This window comes from Camelus dromedarius, chromosome 13 (assembly GCF_036321535.1).
Source record: "Camelus dromedarius isolate mCamDro1 chromosome 13, mCamDro1.pat, whole genome shotgun sequence".
NCBI classification, from domain to species: domain Eukaryota; kingdom Metazoa; phylum Chordata; class Mammalia; order Artiodactyla; family Camelidae; genus Camelus; species Camelus dromedarius.
In genome coordinates this window covers 39,407,034-39,428,726 of record NC_087448.1, presented here as the reverse complement: position 1 = coordinate 39,428,726, position 21,693 = coordinate 39,407,034, and positions in this window count along the sequence as shown.

Sequence of the window (21,693 nt, the reverse complement as noted above, 5' to 3'; positions counted from 1 at the left end):
TCACTGTACAACCGAGTTGGAGATTGTGCCTCCCCATATATATGTATGGAGTGTAGTTTGCAACTGAAAAGAAACTTTGTGTTCCCAACAAGCTAGGTGAAGGACGGCTTTCACACACACTTATCTCTCAGAACTGAGCATGTGGAGAGACGTTCGTTCATCTAGCACAAAGTTAACGGGTTGCAGGAGAAACATTTACTCTGGTTTCTCAGTGTGTTTCCTAGTGCCTTTTTGAAGTTCCTGCAGTTTTCACTGTAAAACCGAGTTGGAGATTGTGCCTCCCCATATATATGTATGGAGTGTAGTTTGCAACTAAAAAGAAACTTTGTGTTCTCAACAAGCTAGGTGAAGGACGGCTTTCACACACACTTATCTCTCAGAACTGAGCATGTGGAGAGACGTCCGTTCATCTAGCACAAAGGGAATGGGTTGCAGGAGAAACTTTTTCTCTGGTTTCTCAGTGTGTTTCCTAGTGCCGGTTTGAAGTTCCTGCCGTTTTCACTGTAAAATCGAGTTGGAGCTTTTGCCTCCCCATATATATGTATGGAGTGTAGTTTGCAATTGAAAAGAAACTTTGTGTTCCCAACAAGCTAGGTGAAGGACGGCTTTCACACACACTTATCTCTCAGAATTGAGCATGTGGAGAGACTTTCGTTCATCTAGCACAAAGGGAATGGGTAGCAAGAGAAACTTTTTCTCTGGTTTCTCAGTGTGTTTCCTAGTGCCGGTTTGAAGTTCCTGCAGTTTTCACTGTAAAACCGAGTTCGAGCTTGTGCCTCCCCATATATATGTATGGAATGCAGTTTGCAACTGAAAAGAAACTTTGTGTTCCCAACAAGCTAGGTGAAGGACGGCTTTCACACACACTTATCTCTCAGAACTGAGCATGTGGGAGACGTTCGTTCATTTAGCACAAGGGGAATGGGTTGCAGGAGAAACTTTTTCTCTGGATTCTCAGTGTGTTTCCTAGTGCCGGTTTGAAGTTCCTGCAGTTTTCACTGTAAAACCGAGTTCGAGCATGTGCCTCCACATATATATGTATGGAGTGTAGTTTGCAACTGAAAAGAAACTTTGTGTTCCCAACAAGCTAGGTGAAGGACGGCTTTCACACACACTAATCTCTCAGAACTGAGCATGTGGAGAGACGTCCGTTCATTTAGCACAAAGGGAATGGGTTGCAGGAGAAACTTTTTCTCTGGTTTCTCAGTGTGTTTCCTAGTGCCGGTTTGAAGTTCCTGCAGTTTTCACTGTAAAACCGAGTTGGAGCTTGTGCCTCCCCATATATATGTATGGAGTGTAGTTTGCAACTGAAAAGAAACTTTGTGTTCCCAACAAGCTAGGTGAAGGACGGCTTTCACACACACTTATCTCTCAGAACTGAGCATGTGGAGAGACGTTCGTTCATCTAGCAAAAAGTTAACGGGTTGCAGGAGAAACATTTACTCTGGTTTCTCAGTGTGTTTCCTAGTGACTTTTTGAAGTTCCTGCAGTTTTCACTGTACAACCGAGTTGGAGATTGTGCCTCCCCATATATATGTATGGAGTGTAGTTTGCAACTGAAAAGAAACTTTGTGTTCCCAACAAGCTAGGTGAAGGACGGCTTTCACACACACTTATCTCTCAGAACTGAGCATTTGGAGAGACGTTCGTTCATCTAGCACAAAGTAAACGGGTTGCAGGAGAAACATTTACTCTGGTTTCTCAGTGTGTTTCCTAGTGCCTTTTTGAAGTTCCTGCAGTTTTCACTGTACAACCGAGTTGGAGATTGTGCCTCCCCATATATATGTATGGAGTGTAGTTTGCAACTGAAAAGAAACTTTGTGTTCCCAACAAGCTAGGTGAAGGACGGCTTTCACACACACTTATCTCTCAGAACTGAGCATGTGGAGAGACGTTCGTTCATCTAGCACAAAGTTAACGGGTTGCAGGGGAAACATTTACTCTGGTTTCTCAGTGTGTTTCCTAGTGCCTTTTTGAAGTTCCTGCAGTTTTCACTGTAAAACCGAGTTGGAGATTGTGCCTCCCCATATATATGTATGGAGTGTAGTTTGCAACTAAAAAGAAACTTTGTGTTCTCAACAAGCTAGGTGAAGGATGGCTTTCACACACACTTATCTCTCAGAACTGAGCATGTGGAGAGACGTCCTTTCATCAAGCAAAAATGGAATGGGTTGCAGGAGAAACTTTTACTCTGGAATCTCATTCTGTTTCCTAGTGCCGGTTTGAAGTTCCTGCAGTTTTCACTGTAAAACCGAGTTGGAGCTTGTGCCTCCCCATATATATGTATGGAGTGTAGTTTGCAACTGAAAAGAAACTTTGTGTTCCCAACAAGCTAGGTGAAGGACGGCTTTCACACACACTTATCTCTCAGAACTGAGCATGTGGAGAGATGTTCGTTCATCTAGCACAATGGGAATAGTTGCAGGAGAAACTTTTTCTCTGGTTTCTCAGTGTGTTTCCTAGTGCCTTTTTGAAGTTCCTGCAGTTTTCACTGTACAACCGAGTTGGAGATTGTGCCTCCCCATATATATGTATGGAGTGTAGTTTGCAACTGAAAAGAAACTTTGTGTTCCCAACAAGCTAGGTGAAGGACGGCTTTCACACACACTTATCTCTCAGAACTGAGCATGTGGAGAGACGTTCGTTCATCTAGCACAAAGTTAACGGGTTGCAGGAGAAACATTTACTCTGGTTTCTCAGTGTGTTTCCTAGTGCCTTTTTGAAGTTCCTGCAGTTTTCACTGTAAAACCGAGTTGGAGATTGTGCCTCCCCATATATATGTATGGAGTGTAGTTTGCAACTAAAAAGAAACTTTGTGTTCTCAACAAGCTAGGTGAAGGACGGCTTTCACACACACTTATCTCTCAGAACTGAGCATGTGGAGAGACGTCCGTTCATCTAGCACAAAGGGAATGGGTTGCAGGAGAAACTTTTTCTCTGGTTTCTCAGTGTGTTTCCTAGTGCCGGTTTGAAGTTCCTGCCGTTTTCACTGTAAAATCGAGTTGGAGCTTTTGCCTCCCCATATATATGTATGGAGTGTAGTTTGCAATTGAAAAGAAACTTTGTGTTCCCAACAAGCTAGGTGAAGGACGGCTTTCACACACACTTATCTCTCAGAATTGAGCATGTGGAGAGACTTTCGTTCATCTAGCACAAAGGGAATGGGTAGCAAGAGAAACTTTTTCTCTGGTTTCTCAGTGTGTTTCCTAGTGCCGGTTTGAAGTTCCTGCAGTTTTCACTGTAAAACCGAGTTCGAGCTTGTGCCTCCCCATATATATGTATGGAATGCAGTTTGCAACTGAAAAGAAACTTTGTGTTCCCAACAAGCTAGGTGAAGGACGGCTTTCACACACACTTATCTCTCAGAACTGAGCATGTGGGAGACGTTCGTTCATTTAGCACAAGGGGAATGGGTTGCAGGAGAAACTTTTTCTCTGGATTCTCAGTGTGTTTCCTAGTGCCGGTTTGAAGTTCCTGCAGTTTTCACTGTAAAACCGAGTTCGAGCATGTGCCTCCACATATATATGTATGGAGTGTAGTTTGCAACTGAAAAGAAACTTTGTGTTCCCAACAAGCTAGGTGAAGGACGGCTTTCACACACACTAATCTCTCAGAACTGAGCATGTGGAGAGACGTCCGTTCATTTAGCACAAAGGGAATGGGTTGCAGGAGAAACTTTTTCTCTGGTTTCTCAGTGTGTTTCCTAGTGCCGGTTTGAAGTTCCTGCAGTTTTCACTGTAAAACCGAGTTGGAGCTTGTGCCTCCCCATATATATGTATGGAGTGTAGTTTGCAACTGAAAAGAAACTTTGTGTTCCCAACAAGCTAGGTGAAGGACGGCTTTCACACACACTTATCTCTCAGAACTGAGCATGTGGAGAGACGTTCGTTCATCTAGCAAAAAGTTAACGGGTTGCAGGAGAAACATTTACTCTGGTTTCTCAGTGTGTTTCCTAGTGACTTTTTGAAGTTCCTGCAGTTTTCACTGTACAACCGAGTTGGAGATTGTGCCTCCCCATATATATGTATGGAGTGTAGTTTGCAACTGAAAAGAAACTTTGTGTTCCCAACAAGCTAGGTGAAGGACGGCTTTCACACACACTTATCTCTCAGAACTGAGCATTTGGAGAGACGTTCGTTCATCTAGCACAAAGTAAACGGGTTGCAGGAGAAACATTTACTCTGGTTTCTCAGTGTGTTTCCTAGTGCCTTTTTGAAGTTCCTGCAGTTTTCACTGTACAACCGAGTTGGAGATTGTGCCTCCCCATATATATGTATGGAGTGTAGTTTGCAACTGAAAAGAAACTTTGTGTTCCCAACAAGCTAGGTGAAGGACGGCTTTCACACACACTTATCTCTCAGAACTGAGCATGTGGAGAGACGTTCGTTCATCTAGCACAAAGTTAACGGGTTGCAGGGGAAACATTTACTCTGGTTTCTCAGTGTGTTTCCTAGTGCCTTTTTGAAGTTCCTGCAGTTTTCACTGTAAAACCGAGTTGGAGATTGTGCCTCCCCATATATATGTATGGAGTGTAGTTTGCAACTAAAAAGAAACTTTGTGTTCTCAACAAGCTAGGTGAAGGATGGCTTTCACACACACTTATCTCTCAGAACTGAGCATGTGGAGAGACGTCCTTTCATCAAGCAAAAATGGAATGGGTTGCAGGAGAAACTTTTACTCTGGAATCTCATTCTGTTTCCTAGTGCCGGTTTGAAGTTCCTGCAGTTTTCACTGTAAAACCGAGTTGGAGCTTGTGCCTCCCCATATATATGTATGGAGTGTAGTTTGCAACTGAAAAGAAACTTTGTGTTCCCAACAAGCTAGGTGAAGGACGGCTTTCAAACACACTTATCTCTCAGAACTGAGCATGTGGAGAGACGTTCGTTCATCTAGCACAAAGGGAATGGGTTGCAGGAGAAACTTTTTCTCTGGTTTCTCAGTGTGTTTCCTAGTGCCGGTTTGAAGTTCCTGCAGTTTTCACTGTAAAACCGAGTTCGAGCTTGTGCCTCCCCATATATATGTATGGAGTGTAGTTTGCAACTGAAAAGAAACTTTGTTTTTCCAACAAGCTAGGTGAAGGACGGCTTTCACACACACTTATCTCTCAGAACTGAGCATGTGGAGAGACGTTCGTTCATATAGCACAATGGGAATAGTTGCAGGAGAAACTTTTTCTCTGGTTTCTCAGTGTGTTTCCTAGTGCCTTTTTGAAGTTCCTGCAGTTTTCACTGTACAACCGAGTTGGAGATTGTGCCTCCCCATATATATGTATGGAGTGTAGTTTGCAACTGAAAAGAAACTTTGTGTTCCCAACAAGCTAGGTGAAGGACGGCTTTCACACACACTTATCTCTCAGAACTGAGCATGTGGAGAGACGTTCGTTCATCTAGCACAAAGTTAACGGGTTGCAGGAGTAACATTTACTCTGGTTTCTCAGTGTGTTTCCTAGTGCCTTTTTGAAGTTCCTGCAGTTTTCACTGTAAAACCGAGTTGGAGATTGTGCCTCCCCATATATATGTATGGAGTGTAGTTTGCAACTAAAAAGAAACTTTGTGTTCTCAACAAGCTAGGTGAAGGACGGCTTTCACACACACTTATCTCTCAGAACTGAGCATGTGGAGAGACGTCCGTTCATCTAGCACAAAGGGAATGGGTTGCAGGAGAAACTTTTTCTCTGGTTTCTCAGTGTGTTTCCTAGTGCCGGTTTGAAGTTCCTGCAGTTTTCACTGTAAAATCGAGTTGGAGCTTTTGCCTCCCCATATATATGTATGGAGTGTAGTTTGCAACTGAAAAGAAACTTTGTGTTCCCAACAAGCTAGGTGAAGGACGGCTTTCACACACACTTATCTCTCAGAACTGAGCATGTGGAGAGACGTTCGTTCATCTAGCACAAAGTTAACGGGTTGCAGGAGTAACATTTACTCTGGTTTCTCAGTGTGTTTCCTAGTGCCTTTTTGAAGTTCCTGCAGTTTTCACTGTAAAACCGAGTTGGAGATTGTGCCTCCCCATATATATGTATGGAGTGTAGTTTGCAACTAAAAAGAAACTTTGTGTTCTCAACAAGCTAGGTGAAGGACGGCTTTCACACACACTTATCTCTCAGAACTGAACATGTGGAGAGACGTCCGTTCATCTAGCACAAAGGGAATGGGTTGCAGGAGAAACTTTTTCTCTGGTTTCTCAGTGTGTTTCCTAGTGCCGGTTTGAAGTTCCTGCAGTTTTCACTGTAAAATCGAGTTGGAGCTTTTGCCTCCCCATATATATGTATGGAGTGTAGTTTGCAACTGAAAAGAAACTTTGTGTTCCCAACAAGCTAGGTGAAGGACGGCTTTCACACACACTAATCTCTCAGAACTGAGCATGTGGAGAGACGTCCGTTCATTTAGCACAAAGGGAATGGGTTGCAGGAGAAACTTTTTCTCTGGTTTCTCAGTGTGTTTCCTAGTGCCGGTTTCAAGTTCCTGCAGTTTTCACTGTAAAACCGAGTTGGAGCTTGTGCCTCCCCATATATATGTATGGAGTGTAGTTTGCAACTGAAAAGAAACTTTGTGTTCCCAACAAGCTAGGTGAAGGACGGCTTTCACACACACTTATCTCTCAGAACTGAGCATGTGGAGAGACGTTCGTTCATCTAGCACAAAGTTAACGGGTTGCAGGAGAAACTTTTTCTCTGGATTCTCAGTGTGTTTCCTAGTGCCGGTTTGAAGTTCCTGCAGTTTTCACTGTAAAATCGAGTTCGAGCATGTGCCTCCACATATATATGTATGGAGTGTAGTTTGCAACTGAAAAGAAACTTTGTGTTCCCAACAAGCTAGGTTAAGGACGGCTTTCACACACACTAATCTCTCAGAACTGAGCATGTGGAGAGACGTCCGTTCATTTAGCACAAAGGGAATGGGTTGCAGGAGAAACTTTTTCTCTGGTTTCTCAGTGTGTTTCCTAGTGCCGGTTTGAAGTTCCTGCAGTTTTCACTGTAAAACCGAGTTGGAGCTTGTGCCTCCCCATATATATGTATGGAGTGTAGTTTGCAACTGAAAAGAAACTTTGTGTTCCCAACAAGCTAGGTGAAGGACGGCTTTCACACACACTTATCTCTCAGAACTGAGCATGTGGAGAGACGTTCGTTCATCTAGCAAAAAGTTAACGGGTTGCAGGAGAAACATTTACTCTGGTTTCTCAGTGTGTTTCCTAGTGCCTTTTTGAAGTTCCTGCAGTTTTCACTGTACAACCGAGTTTTAGATTGTGCCTCCCCATATATATGTATGGAGTGTAGTTTGCAACTGAAAAGAAATTTGTGTTCCCAACAAGCTAGGTGAAGGACGGCTTTCACACACACTTATCTCTCAGAACTGAGCATGTGGAGAGACGTTCGTTCATCTAGCACAAAGTAAACGGGTTGCAGGAGAAACATTTACTCTGGTTTCTCAGTGTGTTTCCTAGTGCATTTTTGAAGTTCCTGCAGTTTTCACTGTACAACCGAGTTGGAGATTGTGCCTCCCCATATATATGTATGGAGTGTAGTTTGCAACTGAAAAGAAACTTTGTGTTCCCAACAAGCTAGGTGAAGGACGGCTTTCACACACACTTATCTCTCAGAACTGAGCATGTGGAGAGACGTTCGTTCATCTAGCACAAAGTTAACGGGTTGCAGGAGAAACATTTACTCTGGTTTCTCAGTGTGTTTCCTAGTGCCTTTTTGAAGTTCCTGCAGTTTTCACTGTAAAACCGAGTTGGAGATTGTGCCTCCCCATATATATGTATGGAGTGTAGTTTGCAACTAAAAAGAAACTTTGTGTTCTCAACAAGCTAGGTGAAGGATGGCTTTCACACACACTTATCTCTCAGAACTGAGCATGTGGAGAGACGTCCTTTCATCTAGCAAAAATGGAATGGGTTGCAGGAGAAACTTTTACTCTGGAATCTCATTCTGTTTCCTAGTGCCGGTTTGAAGTTCCTGCAGTTTTCACTGTAAAACCGAGTTGGAGCTTGTGCCTCCCCATATATATGTATGGAGTGTAGTTTGCAACTGAAAAGAAACTTTGTGTTCCCAACAAGCTAGGTGAAGGACGGCTTTCAAACACACTTATCTCTCAGAACTGAGCATGTGGAGAGACGTTCGTTCATCTAGCACAAAGGGAATGGGTTGCAGGAGAAACTTTTTCTCTGGTTTCTCAGTGTGTTTCCTAGTGCCGGTTTGAAGTTCCTGCAGTTTTCCCTGTAAAACCGAGTTCGAGCTTGTGCCTCCCCATATATATGTATGGAGTGTAGTTTGCAACTGAAAAGAAACTTTGTGTTTCCAACAAGCTAGGTGAAGGACGGCTTTCACACACACTTATCTCTCAGAACTGAGAATGTGGAGAGACGTTCGTTCATATAGCACAATGGGAATAGTTGCAGGAGAAACTTTTTCTCTGGTTTCTCAGTGTGTTTCCTAGTGCCTTTTTGAAGTTCCTGCAGTTTTCACTGTACAACCGAGTTGGAGATTGTGCCTCCCCATATATATGTATGGAGTGTAGTTTGCAACTAAAAAGAAACTTTGTGTTCTCAACAAGCTAGGTGAAGGACGGCTTTCACACACACTTATCTCTCAGAACTGAGCATGTGGAGAGACGTCCGTTCATCTAGCACAAAGGGAATGGGTTGCAGGAGAAACTTTTTCTCTGGTTTCTCAGTGTGTTTCCTAGTGCCGGTTTGAAGTTCCTGCAGTTTTCACTGTAAAATCGAGTTGGAGCTTTTGCCTCCCCATATATATGTATGGAGTGTAGTTTGCAACTGAAAAGAAACTTTGTGTTCCCAACAAGCTAGGTGAAGGACGGCTTTCACACACACTTATCTCTCAGAATTGAGCATGTGGAGAGACTTTCGTTCATCTAGCACAAAGGGAATGGGTAGCAAGAGAAACTTTTTCTCTGGTTTCTCAGTGTGTTTCCTAGTGCCGGTTTGAAGTTCCTGCAGTTTTCACTGTAAAACCGAGTTCGAGCATGTGCCTCCACATATATATGTATGGAGTGTAGTTTGCAACTGAAAAGAAACTTTGTGTTCCCAACAAGCTAGGTGAAGGACGGCTTTCACACACACTAATCTCTCAGAACTGAGCATGTGGAGAGACGTCCGTTCATTTAGCACAAAGGGAATTTGTTGCATGAGAAACTTTTTCTCTGGTTTCTCAGTGTGTTTCCTAGTGACGGTTTCAAGTTCCTGCAGTTTTCACTGTAAAACCGAGTTGGAGCTTGTGCCTCCCCATATATATGTATGGAGTGTAGTTTGCAACTGAAAAGAAACTTTGTGTTCCCAACAAGCTAGGTGAAGGACGGCTTTCACACACACTTATCTCTCAGAACTGAGCATGTGGAGAGACGTTCGTTCATCTAGCACAAAGTTAACGGGTTGCAGGAGAAACATTTACTCTGGTTTCTCAGTGTGTTTCCTAGTGCCTTTTTGAAGTTCCTGCAGTTTTCACTGTACAACCGAGTTGGAGATTGTGCCTCCCCATATATATGTATGGAGTGTAGTTTGCAACTGAAAAGAAACTTTGTGTTCCCAACAAGCTAGGTGAAGGACGGCTTTCACACACACTTATCTCTCAGAACTGAGCATGTGGAGAGACGTTCGTTCATCTAGCACAAAGTTAACGGGTTGCAGGAGAAACATTTACTCTGGTTTCTCAGTGTGTTTCCTAGTGCCTTTTTGAAGTTCCTGCAGTTTTCACTGTAAAACCGAGTTGGAGATTGTGCCTCCCCATATATATGTATGGAGTGTAGTTTGCAACTAAAAAGAAACTTTGTGTTCTCAACAAGCTAGGTGAAGGATGGCTTTCACACACACTTATCTCTCAGAACTGAGCATGTGGAGAGACGTCCTTTCATCTAGCACAAAGGGAATGGGTTGCAGGAGAAACTTTTTCTCTGGTTTCTCAGTGTGTTTCCTAGTGCCGGTTTGAAGTTCCTGCAGTTTTCACTGTAAAATCGAGTTGGAGCTTTTGCCTCCCCATATATATGTATGGAGTGTAGTTTGCAACTGAAAAGAAACTTTGTGTTCCCAACAAGCTAGGTGAAGGACGGCTTTCACACACACTTATCTCTCAGAATTGAGCATGTGGAGAGACTTTCGTTCATCTAGCACAAAGGGAATGGGTAGCAAGAGAAACTTTTTCTCTGGTTTCTCAGTGTGTTTCCTAGTGCCGGTTTGAAGTTCCTGCAGTTTTCACTGTAAAACCGAGTTCGAGCTTGTGCCTCCCCATATATATGTATGGAATGTAGTTTGCAACTGAAAAGAAACTTTGTGTTCCCAACAAGCTAGGTGAAGGACGGCTTTCACACACACTTATCTCTCAGAACTGAGCATGTGGGAGACGTTCGTTCATTTAGCACAAGGGGTATGGGTTGCAGGAGAAACTTTTTCTCTGGATTCTCAGTGTGTTTCCTAGTGCCTGTTTGAAGTTCCTGCAGTTTTCACTGTAAAACCGAGTTGGAGCTTGTGCCTCCACATATATATGTATGGAGTGTAGTTTGCAACTGAAAAAAAACTTTGTGTTCCCAACAAGCTAGGTGAAGGACGGCTTTCACACACACTTATCTCTCAGAACTGAGCATGTGGAGAGACGTTCGTTCATCTAGCACAAATGGAATGGGTTGCAGGAGAAATTTTACTCTGGATCTCAGTGTGTTTCCTAGTGCCTGTTTGAAGTTCCTGCAGTTTTCACTGTAAAACCGAGTTGGAACTTGTGCCTCCCCATATATATGTATGGAGTGTAGTTTGCAACTGAAAAGAAACTTTGTGTTCCCAACAAGCTAGGTGAAGGACGGCTTTCACACACACTTATCTCTCAGAACTGAGCATGTGGAGAGACGTTCGTTCATCTAGCACAAAGGTAATGGGTTGCAGGAGAAACTTTTTCTCTGGTTTCTCAGTGTGTTTCCTAGTGCCGGTTTGAAGTTCCTGCAGTTTTCACTGTAAAACCGAGTTGGAGCTTGTGCCTCCCCATATATATGTATGGAGTGTAGTATGCAACTGAAAAGAAACTTTGTGTTCCCAACAAGCTAGGTGAAGGACGGCTTTCACACACACTTATCTCTCAGAACTGAGCATGTGGAGAGACGTTCGTTCATCTAGCACAAAGGGAATGGGTTGCAGGAGAAACTTTTTCTCTGGTTTCTCAGTGTGTTTCCTAGTGCCGGTTTGAAGTTCCTGCAGTTTTCACTGTAAAATCGAGTTGGAGCTTTTGCCTCCCCATATATATGTATGGAGTGTAGTTTGCAACTGAAAAGAAACTTTGTGTTCCCAACAAGCTAGGTGAAGGACGGCTTTCACACACACTTATCTCTCAGAATTGAGCATTTGGAGAGACTTTCGTTCATCTAGCACAAAGGGAATGGGTAGCAAGAGAAACTTTTTCTCTGGTTTCTCAGTGTGTTTCCTAGTGCCGGTTTGAAGTTCCTGCAGTTTTCACTGTAAAACCGAGTTGGAGATTGTGCCTCCCCATATATATGTATGGAGTGTAGTTTGCAACTGAAAAGAAACTTTGTGTTCCCAACAAGCTAGTTGAAGGACGGCTTTCACACACACTTATCTCTCAGAACTGAGCATGTGGAGAGACGTTCGTTCATCTAGCACAAAGGGAATGGGTTGCAGGAGAAACTTTTCTCAGGTTTCTCAGTGTGTTTCCTAGTGCCGGTTTGAAGTTCCTGCAGTTTTCACTTAAAACAGAGTTGGAGCTGTTGCCTCCCCATATATATGTATGGAGTGTAGTTTGCAACTGAAAAGTAACTTTGTGTTCCCAACAAGCTAGGTGAAGGACGGCTTTCACACACACTTATCTCTCAGAATTGAGCATGTGGAGAGACGTTCGTTCATCTAGCACAAAGGGAATGGGTAGCAGGAGAAACTTTTTCTCTGGTTTCTCAGTGTGTTTCCTAGTGCCGGTTAGATGTTCCTGCAGTTTTCACTTTGAAACCGAGTTCGAGCTTGTGCCTCAACATATATATGTATGGATTGTAGTTTGCAACTAAAAAGAAACTTTGTGTTCCCAACAAGCTAGGTGAAGGACGGCTTTCACACACACTTATCTCTCAGAACTGAGCATGTGGAGAGACGTTCGTTCATCTAGCACAAAGGGAATGAGTTGCAGGAGAAACTTTTACTCTGGTTTCTCAGTGTGTTTCCTAGTGCCTGTTTGAAGTTCCTGCAGTTTTCACTGTAAAACCGAGTTGGAGCTTGTGCCTCCCCATATATATGTATGGAGTGTAGTTTGCAACTGAAAAAAAACTTTGTGTTCCCAACAAGCTAGGTGAAGTACGACTTTCACACTCACTAATCTCTCAGAACTCAGCATGTGGAGAGACGTTCGTTCATCTAGCAAAAATGGAATGGGTTGCAGGAGAAACTTTTACTCTGGAATCTCATTGTGTTTCCTAGTGCCGGTTTGAATCTCCTGCAGTTTTCACTGTAAAACCGAGTTGGAGCTTGTGCCTCCCCATATATATGTATGGAGTGTAGTTTGCAACTGAAAAGAAACTTTGTGTTCCCAACAAGCTAGGTGAAGGACGGCTTTCAAACACACTTATCTCTCAGAACTGAGCATGTGGAGAGACGTTCGTTCATCTAGCACAAAGGGAATGGGTTGCAGGAGAAACTTTTTCTCTGGTTTCTCAGTGTGTTTCCTAGTGCCGGTTTGAAGTTCCTGCAGTTTTCACTGTAAAACCGAGTTCGAGCTTGTGCCTCCCCATATATATGTATGGAGTGTAGTTTGCATCTGAAAAGAAACTTTGTGTTCCCAACAAGCTATGTGAAGGACGGCTTTCACACACACTTATCTCTCAGAACTGAGCATGTGGAGAGACGTTCGTTCATCTAGCACAATGGGAATAGTTGCAGGAGAAACTTTTTCTCTGGTTTCTCAGTGTGTTTCCTAGTGCCTTTTTGAAGTTCCTGCAGTTTTCACTGTAAAACCGAGTTGGAGATTGTGCCTCCCCATATATATGTATGGAGTGTAGTTTGCAACTAAAAAGAAACTTTGTGTTCTCAACAAGCTAGGTGAAGGACGGCTTTCACACACACTTATCTCTCAGAACTGAGCATGTGGAGAGACGTCCGTTCATCTAGCACAAAGGGAATGGGTTGCAGGAGAAACTTTTTCTCTGGTTTCTCAGTGTGTTTCCTAGTGCCGGTTTGAAGTTCCTGCAGTTTTCACTGTAAAATCGAGTTGGAGCTTTTGCCTCCCCATATATATGTATGGAGTGTAGTTTGCAACTGAAAAGAAACTTTGTGTTCCCAACAAGCTAGGTGAAGGACGGCTTTCACACACACTTATCTCTCAGAATTGAGCATGTGGAGAGACTTTCGTTCATCTAGCACAAAGGGAATGGGTAGCAAGAGAAACTTTTTCTCTGGTTTCTCAGTGTGTTTCCTAGTGCCGGTTTGAAGTTCCTGCAGTTTTCACTGTAAAAAAGAGTTCGAGCTTGTGCCTCCCCATATATATGTATGGAATGTAGTTTGCAACTGAAAAGAAACTTTGTGTTCCCAACAAGCTAGGTGAAGGACGGCTTTCACACACACTTATCTCTCAGAACTGAACATGTGGGAGACGTTCGTTCATTTAGCACAAGGGGAATGGGTTGCAGGAGAAACTTTTTCTCTGGATTCTCAGTGTGTTTCCTAGTGCCGGTTTGAAGTTCCTGCAGTTTTCACTGTAAAACCGAGTTCGAGCATGTGCCTCCACATATATATGTATGGAGTGTAGTTTGCAACTGAAAAGAAACTTTGTGTTCCCAACAAGCTAGGTGAAGGACGGCTTTCACACACACTAATCTCTCAGAACTGAGCATGTGGAGAGACGTCCGTTCATCTAGCACAAAGGGAATGGGTTGCAGGAGAAACTTTTTCTCTGGTTTCTCAGTGTGTTTCCTAGTGCCGGTTTGAAGTTCCTGCAGTTTTCACTGTAAAACCGAGTTGGAGCTTGTGCCTCCCCATATATATGTATGGAGTGTAGTTTGCAACTGAAAAGAAACTTTGTGTTCCCAACAAGCTAGGTGAAGGACGGCTTTCACACACACTTATCTCTCAGAACTGAGCATGTGGAGAGACGTTCGTTCATCTAGCACAAAGTTAACGGGTTGCAGGAGAAACATTTACTCTGGTTTCTCAGTGTGTTTCCTAGTGCCTTTTTGAAGTTCCTGCAGTTTTCACTGTACAACCGAGTTGGAGATTGTGCCTCCCCATATATATGTATGGAGTGTAGTTTGCAACTGAAAAAAAACTTTGTGTTCCCAACAAGCTAGGTGAAGGACGGCTTTCACACACACTTATCTCTCAGAACTGAGCATGTGGAGAGACGTTCGTTCATCTAGCACAAAGTTAACGGGTTGCAGGAGAAACATTTACTCTGGTTTCTCAGTGTGTTTCCTAGTGCCTTTTTGAAGTTCCTGCAGTTTTCACTGTAAAACCGAGTTGGAGATTGTGCCTCCCCATATATATGTATGGAGTGTAGTTTGCAACTAAAAAGAAACTTTGTGTTCTCAACAAGCTAGGTGAAGGACGGCTTTCACACACACTTATCTCTCAGAACTGAGCATGTGGAGAGACGTCCGTTCATCTAGCACAAAAGGAATGGGTTGCAGGAGAAACTTTTTCTCTGGTTTCTCAGTGTGTTTCCTAGTGCCGGTTTGAAGTTCCTGCAGTTTTCACTGTAAAATCGAGTTGGAGCTTTTGCCTCCCCATATATATGTATGGAGTGTAGTTTGCAACTGAAAAGAAACTTTGTGTTCCCAACAAGCTAGGTGAAGGACGGCTTTCACACACACTTATCTCTCAGAATTGAGCATGTGGAGAGACTTTCGTTCATCTAGCACAAAGGGAATGGGTAGCAAGAGAAACTTTTTCTCTGGTTTCTCAGTGTGTTTCCTAGTGCCGGTTTGAAGTTCCTGCAGTTTTCACTGTAAAAAAGAGTTCGAGCTTGTGCCTCCCCATATATATGTATGGAATGTAGTTTGCAACTGAAAAGAAACTTTGTGTTCCCAACAAGCTAGGTGAAGGACGGCTTTCACACACACTTATCTCTCAGAACTGAACATGTGGGAAACGTTCGTTCATTTAGCACAAGGGGAATGGGTTGCAGGAGAAACTTTTTCTCTGGATTCTCAGTGTGTTTCCTAGTGCCGGTTTGAAGTTCCTGCAGTTTTCACTGTAAAACCGAGTTCGAGCATGTGCCTCCACATATATATGTATGGAGTGTAGTTTGCAACTGAAAAGAAACTTTGTGTTCCCAACAAGCTAGGTGAAGTACGGCTTTCACACACACTAATCTCTCAGAACTGAGCATGTGGAGAGACGTCCGTTCATCTAGCACAAAGGGAATGGGTTGCAGGAGAAACTTTTTCTCTGGTTTCTCAGTGTGTTTCCTAGTGCCGGTTTGAAGTTCCTGCAGTTTTCACTGTAAAACCGAGTTGGAGCTTGTGCCTCCCCATATATATGTATGGAGTGTAGTTTGCAACTGAAAAGAAACTTTGTGTTCCCAACAAGCTAGGTGAAGGACGGCTTTCACACACACTTATCTCTCAGAACTGAGCATGTGGAGAGACGTTCGTTCATCTAGCACAAAGTTAACGGGTTGCAGGAGAAACATTTACTCTGGTTTCTCAGTGTGTTTCCTAGTGCCTTTTTGAAGTTCCTGCAGTTTTCACTGTAAAACCGAGTTGGAGATTGTGCCTCCCCATATATATGTATGGAGTGTAGTTTGGAACTAAAAAGAAACTTTGTGTTCTCAACAAGCTAGGTGAAGGACGGCTTTCACACACACTTATCTCTCAGAACTGAGCATGTGGAGAGACGTCCGTTCATCTAGCACAAAGGGAATGGGTTGCAGGAGAAACTTTTTCTCTGGTTTCTCAGTGTGTTTCCTAGTGCCGGTTTGAAGTTCCTGCAGTTTTCACTGTAAAATCGAGTTGGAGCTTTTGCCTCCCCATATATATGTATGGAGTGTAGTTTGCAACTGAAAAGAAACTTTGTGTTCCCAACAAGCTAGGTGAAGGACGGCTTTCACACACACTTATCTCTCAGAATTGAGCATGTGGAGAGACTTTCGTTCATCTAGCACAAAGGAAATGGGTAGCAAGAGAAACTTTTTCTCTGGTTTCTCATTGTGTTTCCTAGTGCCGGTTTGAAGTTCCTGCAGTTTTCACTGTAAAACCGAGTTCGAGCTTGTGCCTCCCCATATATATGTATGGAATGTAGTTTGCAACTGAAAAGAAACTTTGTGTTCCCAACAAGCTAGGTGAAGGACGGCTTTCACACACACTTATCTCTCAGAACTGAGCATGTGGGAGACGTTCGTTCATTTAGCACAAGGGGAATGGGTTGCAGGAGAAACTTTTTCTCTGGATTCTCAGTGTGTTTCCTAGTGCCGGTTTGAAGTTCCTGCAGTTTTCACTGTAAAAGCGAGTTCGAGCATGTGCCTCCACATATATATGTATGGAGTGTAGTTTGCAACTGAAAAGAAACTTTGTGTTCCCAACAAGCTAGGTGAAGGACGGCTTTCACACACACTTTTCTCTCAGAACTGAGCATGTGGAGAGACGTTCGTTCATCTAGCACAAAGGGAACGAGTTGCAGGAGAAACTTTTACTCTGGTTTCTCAGTGTGTTTCCTAGTGCCTGTTTGAAGTTCCTGCAGTTTTCACTGTAAAACCGAGTTGGAGCTTGTGCCTCCACATATATATGTATGGAGTGTAGTTTGCAACTGAAAAAAAACTTTGTGTTCCCAACAAGCTAGGTGAAGGACGGCTTTCACACACACTTATCTCTCAGAACTGAGCATGTGGAGAGACGTTCGTTCATCTAGCACAAATGGAATGGGTTGCAGAAGAAACTTTTACTCTGGGATCTCAGTGTGTTTCCTAGTGCCTGTTTGAAGCTCCTGCAGTTTTCACTGTAAAACCGAGTTGGAGCTTGTGCCTCCCCATATATATATATGGAGTGTAGTTTGCAACTGAAAAGAAACTTTGTGTTCCCAACAAGCTAGGTGAAGGACGGCTTTCACACACACTTATCTCTCAGAACTGAGCATGTGGAGAGACGTTCGTTCATCTAGCACAAAGTTAACGGGTTGCAGGAGAAACTTTTCTCAGGTTTCTCAGTGTGTTTCCTAGTGCCGGTTAGATGTTCCTGCAGTTTTCACTGTAAAACCGAGTTCGAGCTTGTGCCTCCACATATATATGTATGGATTGTAGTTTGCAACTAAAAAGAAACTTTGTGTTCCCAACAAGCTAGGTGAAGGACGGCTTTCACACACACTTATCTCTCAGAACTGAGCATGTGGAGAGACGTTCGTTCATCTAGCACAAAGGGAATGAGTTGCAGGAGAAATTTTTACTCTGGTTTCTCAGTGTGTTTCCTAGTGCCTGTTTGAAGTTCCTGCAGTTTTCACTGTAAAACCGAGTTGAAGCTTGTGCCTCCCCATATATATGTATGGAGTGTAGTTTGCAACTGAAAAAAAACTTTGTATTCCCAACAAGATAGGTGAAGGACGGCTTTCACACTCACTTATCTCTCAGAACTGAGCATGTGGAGAGACGTTCGTTCATCTAGCACAAATGGAATGGGTTGCAGGAGAAACTTTTACTCTGGAATCTCATTGTGTTTCCTAGTGCCGGTTTGAATTTCCTGCAGTTTTCACTGTAAAACCGAGTTGGAGCTTGTGCCTCCCCATATATATGTATGGAGTGTAGTTTGCAACTGAAAAGAAACTTTGTGTTCCCAACAAGCTAGGTGAAGGACGGCTTTCAAACACACTTATCTCTCAGAACTGAGCATGTGGAGAGACGTTCGTTCATCTAGCACAAATTTAACGGGTTGCAGGAGAAATATTTACTCTGGTTTCTCAGTGTGTTTCCTAGTGCCTTTTTGAAGTTCCTGCAGTTTTCACTGTACAACCGAGTTGGAGATTGTGCCTCCCCATATATATGTATGGAGTGTAGTTTGCAACTGAAAAGAAACTTTGTGTTCCCAACAAGCTAGGTGAAGGACGGCTTTCACACACACTTATCTCTCAGAACTGAGCATGTGGGAGACGTTCGTTCATCTAGCACAAGGGGAATGGGTTGCAGGAGAAACTTTTACTCTGGTTTCTCAGTGTGTTTCCTAGTGCCTGTTTGAAGTTCCTGCAGTTTTCACTGTAAAACCGAGTTGGAGCTTTTGCCTCCCCATATATATGTATGAAGTGTAGTTTGCAACTGAAAAGAAACTTTGTGTTCCCAACAAGCTAGGTGAAGGACGGCTTTCACACACACTTATCTCTCAGAACTGAGCATGTGGAGAGACGTTCGTTCATCTAGCACAAAGTTAACGGGTTGCAGGAGAAACATATTCTCTGGTTTTTCAGTGTGTTTCCTAGTGCCTTTTTGACGTTCCTGCAGTTTTCACTGTAAAACCGAGTTGGAGATTGTGCCTCCCCATATATATGTATGGAGTGTAGTTTGCAACTGGAAAGAAACTTTGTGTTCCCCACAAGCTAGGTGAAGGACGGCTTTCACACACACTTATCTCTCAGAACTGAGCATGTGGAGAGACGTTCGTTCATCTAGCACAAAGGGAATGGGTTGCAGGAGAAACTTTTTCTCTGGTTTCTCAGTGTGTTTCCTAGTGCCGGTTTGAAGTTCCTGCAGTTTTCACTGTAAAACCGAGTTGGAGCTTGTGCCTCCCCATATATATGTATGGAGTGTAGTTTGCAACTGAAAAGAAACTTTGTGTTCCCCACAAGCTAGGTGAAGGACGGCTTTCACACACACTTATCTCTCAGAACTGAGCATGTGGAGAGACGTTCGTTCATCTAGCACAATGGGAATAGTTGCAGGAGAAACTTTTTCTCTGGTTTCTCAGTGTGTTTCCTAGTGCCGGTTTGAAGGTCCTTCAGTTTTCTCTGTAAAACCGAGTTGGAGCTTGTGACTCCCCATATATATGTATGGAGTGTAGTTTGCAACTGAAAAGAAACTATGTGTTCCCATCAAGCTAGGTGAAGGACGGCTTTCACACACACTTATCTCTCAGAACTGAGCATGTGGAGAGACGTTCGTTCATCTAGCACAAAGGGAATGAGTTGCAGGAGAAACTTTTACTCTGGTTTCTCAGTGTGTTTCCTAGTGCCTGTTTGAAGTTCCTGTAGTTTTCACTGTAAAACCGAGTTGGAGCTTGTGCCTCCCCATATATATGTATGGAGTGTAGTTTGCAACTGAAAAGAAACTTTGTGTTCCCAACAAGCTAGGTGAAGGACGGCTTTCACACACACTTATCTCTCAGAACTGAGCATGTGGAGAGACGTTCGTTCATCTAGCACAAATGGAATGGGTTGCAGGAGAAACTTTTACTCTGGAATCTCAGTGTGTTTCCTAGTGCCGGTTTGAAGTTCCTGCAGTTTTCACTGTAAAACCGAGTTGGAGCTTGTGCCTCCCCATATATATGTAAGGAGTGTAGTTTGCAACTGAAAAGAAACTTTGTGTTCCCAACAAGCTAGGTGAAGGACGGCTTTCACACACACTTATCTCTCAGAACTGAGCATGTGGAGAGACGTTCGTTCATCTAGCACAAAGGGAATGGGTTGCAGGAGAAACTTTTTCTCTGGTTTCTCAGTGTGTTTCCTAGTGCCGGTTTGAAGTTCCTGCAGTTTTCACTGTAAAACCGAGTTGGAGCTTGTGCCTCCCCATATATATGTATGGAGTGTAGTTTGCAACTGAAAAGAAACTTTGTGTTCCCCACAAGCTAGGTGAAGGACGGCTTTCACACACACTTATCTCTCAGAACTGAGCATGTGGAGAGACGTTCGTTCATCTAGCACAATGGGAATAGTTGCAGGAGAAACTTTTTCTCTGGTTTCTCAGTGTGTTTCCTAGTGCCGGTTTTAAGGTCCTTCAGTTTTCTCTGTAAAACCGAGTTGGAGCTTGTGCCTCCCCATATATATGTATGGAGTGTAGTTTGCAACTGAAAAGAAACTATGTGTTCCCATCAAGCTAGGTGAAGGACGGCTTTCACACACACTTATCTCTCAGAACTGAGCATGTGGAGAGACGTTCGTTCATCTAGCACAAAGGGAATGAGTTGCAGGAGAAACTTTTACTCTGGTTTCTCAGTGTGTTTCCTAGTGCCTGTTTGAAGTTCCTGTAGTTTTCACTGTAAAACCGAGTTGGAGCTTGTGCCTCCCCATATATATGTATGGAGTGTAGTTTGCAACTGAAAAAAAACTTTGTGTTCCCAACAAGCTAGGTGAAGGACGGCTTTCACACTCACTTATCTCTCAGAACTGAGCATGTGGAGAGACTTTCGTTCATCTAGCACAAATGGAATGGGTTGCAGGAGAAACTTTTACTCTGGAATCTCAGTGTGTTTCCTAGTGCCGGTTTGAAGTTCCTGCAGTTTTCACTGTAAAAACCGAGTTGGAGCTTGTGCCTCCCCTTATATATGTATGGAGTGTAGTTTGCAACTGAAAAGAAACTTTGTGTTCCCAACAAGCTAGGTGAAGGACGCCTTTCACACACACTTATCTCTCAGAACTGAGCATGTGGAGAGACGTTCGTTCATCTAGCACAAATGGAATGGGTTGCAGGGAAACATTTACTCTGGTTTCTCAGTGTGTTTCCTAGTGAATGTTTGAAGTTCCTGTAGTTTTCACTGTAAAACCGAGTTGGAGCTTGTGCCTCCCCATATATATGTATGGAGTGTAGTTTGCAACTGAAAAGAAACTTTGTGTTCCCAACAAGCTAGGTGAAGGACGGCTTTCACACACACTTATCTCTCAGAACTGAGCATGTGGAGAGACGTTCGTTCATCTAGCACAAATGGAATGGGTTGCAGGAGAAACTTTTACTCTGGAATCTCAGTGTGTTTCCTAGTGCCGGTTTGAAGTTCCTGCAGTTTTCACTGTAAAACCGAGTTGGAGCTTGTGCCTCCCCATATATATGTATGGAGTGTAGTTTGCAACTGAAAAGAAACTTTGTGTTCCCAACAAGCTAGGTGAAGGACGGCTTTCGCACACACTTATCTCTCAGAACTGAGCATGTGGAGAGACGTTCGTTCATCTAGCACAAAGTTAACGGGTTGCAGGAGAAACATTTACTCTGGTTTCTCAGTATGTTTCCTAGTGCGTTTTTGAAGTTCCTGCAGTTTTCACTGTAAAACCGAGTTGGAGATTGTGCCTCCCCATATATATGTATGGAGTGTAGTTTGCAACTAAAAAGAAACTTTGTGTTCTCAACAAGCTAGGTGAAGGACGGCTTTCACACACACTTATCTCTCAGAACTGAGCATGTGGAGAGACGACCGTTCATGTAGCACAAAGGGAATGGGTTGCAGGAGAAATTTTTCTCTGGTTTCTCAGTGTGTTTCCTAGTGCCGGTTTGAAGTTCCTGCAATTTTCACTGTAAAACCGAGTTGGAGCTTTTGCCTCCCCATATATATGTATGGAGTGTAGTTTGCAACTGAAAAGAAACTTTGTGTTCCCAACAAGCTAGGTGAAGGACGGCTTTCACACACACTTATCTCTCAGAATTGAGCATGTGGAGAGACTTTCGTTCATCTAGCAAAAAGGGAATGGGTAGCAAGAGAAACTTTTTCTCTGGTTTCTCAGTGTGTTTCCTAGTGCCGGTTTGAAGTTCCTGCAGTTTTCACTGTAAAACCGAGTTGGAGCTTGTGCCTCCCCATATATATGTATGGA